Here is a 1,883-nt window from a genome sequence, read left to right on the forward strand (position 1 = left end):
AAGTAGAATGATTATAATAATTTGATTTCTATAGCAATCCAATAAAGAGAAACAACAACTAAGTTGTTCATACGAGTAACTGTTGTAGGGCAGCAGGACAATCTGAGAGATATTCCACTGCAAGAGTCAAAAGAACAGGAACTGAATCCTCTCCTGGGATCATCATATCTATAATGTTATCAGCTATTAGATCATCTGTTAATTGACCACTTGTGTCATTTAGAAGAACATCTATTACATCTCTTGGAGCCTCTTTGGTGATCATCCCACTACTACTTTTCCTGACTTCTAAAATTTTCTATACTTGTTTCACCATTTTTTTCTTTGCCTGAAAAGAGAAGAGGAAAAATATTTTGTACCAACATAATTAGTAATCATGAAATATGGCAAGATGTGAGTAGTAATAGATTAATAATAAATAACTTACCTGTAATGATCTGTGAAGCCTAGTTCCAGGAATGTTTATTGGTAATGACATGAGGCCTGCAATGAATTCTTGAAATTGTTTTCTTAGAGACTCCATTTCCTCACCAGGATCCAAATTAATCAATGCCTTAACTAGTACTTGAAATGCAATCTGAGAGAGAGACCAAAAGGGGGTTTAGTCTTATATGTGTTATTAACTTTTAAAAAGTACCATTAAACATAATAATTGTGAATCTGTTTTGACAGACAATTATTCAAACAAACTTATTATGAACCCCATAACAACTGGTTCACCTTTTCTATTTAGCAAATCATTTTCAAACCTAAGTAGAAGCCAGAGATGGGGTATTTCAAAAATCAATAATTATTACTTTCACTGTTTCACAGACAGATTCTTTATCCCCCAAACAAATAAATATTTATGAATATAAATAAAGCACCCCCTAAAAATATCTTAACCACACAAAAAAGGCCAAAGGTTTAAACTTTAAAGATAGAAGGCATCTTTTGTTTTTTTGCTATGTCTACTTCAAACTATTCCCAAAAAAACTAAACTCAGATGAACCAAGTAATAGTCCTTATTTTTTATTTTTCCTTTCTAAACTTCAAATATTGCTTTCTCTGAAATAAGATAGAGGTCGTGAACAGTTATAACTGCAAACCTTCCATGCTCTCCAGGTCGGATACAGAGCATCACATCTTTGTCTGCAAGAACTGCACTTACAGGGATCACTCCACCACCCAAGGCTTTTCCTAATATCTGGAAAGAACAAAAAAGAATAAATATAAACTTTCATTTAGTGAATGAACTTTGGCGACACTCTAATACATATAAATATCAGTAGAGTGTGAAAAAGAAAGTGATGGCTTACCACTACATCTGGGCGAACTTCTTCCCAATCACAAGCCAACAATTTTCTTGATCTACCTAAGCCAGATTGGATTTCATCAGCAATCATTAAAATATTGTATTTTGAGGAAAGCTCTCTTACAGATTTTAAATAACCATCGTGGGGAATAACAACCTACCAACCAACAAAAGATACAGTTCTTCTCAGGTAGTTTAAAGTCGATAAATACTTAAAAATGCTATACCTAACGTGGGAGAGGCAAATGTAAGTAAATCATGCCTAACAAATGAACAAACTCATGAACGCTTGTACACATGCTTAAAACTAGCTAGCTCTTGCTCAACTTTCTCTCTTTCATTATATTTATATGCATATATGTATAATTATGAGAATAGAATTGAAGAGAATTTAAATAGCTACAAGTTTAACAATACGAGACTACCATTCAAGTATCAACATAAAAATTAATTAATTAAATAATCATCAATATTTGCATACAAAAAAAAACATTGAAAATATATTGATCAACATCATATTTAAACCTCAATTCTTCAAAACCCAAAACCAAGAGCAACTAGAAGAAAATTTAATGTTGTTTCCTTTTCT

At 32.0% G+C, this 1,883-nt stretch overlaps 1 long non-coding RNA gene across 1 annotated transcript; it reads right to left on the reverse strand.

Moving 5' to 3' along the window:
- Positions 1 to 297: 297 nt before the first annotated feature.
- Positions 298 to 1,345, reverse strand: LOC133801316 (uncharacterized). The gene is made up of 4 exons (XR_009876820.1): positions 1,299 to 1,345; positions 1,089 to 1,186; positions 428 to 577; positions 298 to 328 (listed from the first exon to the last, which is right to left on the reverse strand). It is a non-coding gene; the product is annotated as an uncharacterized LOC133801316 (long non-coding RNA).
- Between the last annotated feature and the right edge of the window lie 538 nt (positions 1,346 to 1,883).

This window comes from Humulus lupulus, chromosome 9, assembly GCF_963169125.1.
Source record: "Humulus lupulus chromosome 9, drHumLupu1.1, whole genome shotgun sequence".
NCBI lineage: Eukaryota > Viridiplantae > Streptophyta > Magnoliopsida > Rosales > Cannabaceae > Humulus > Humulus lupulus.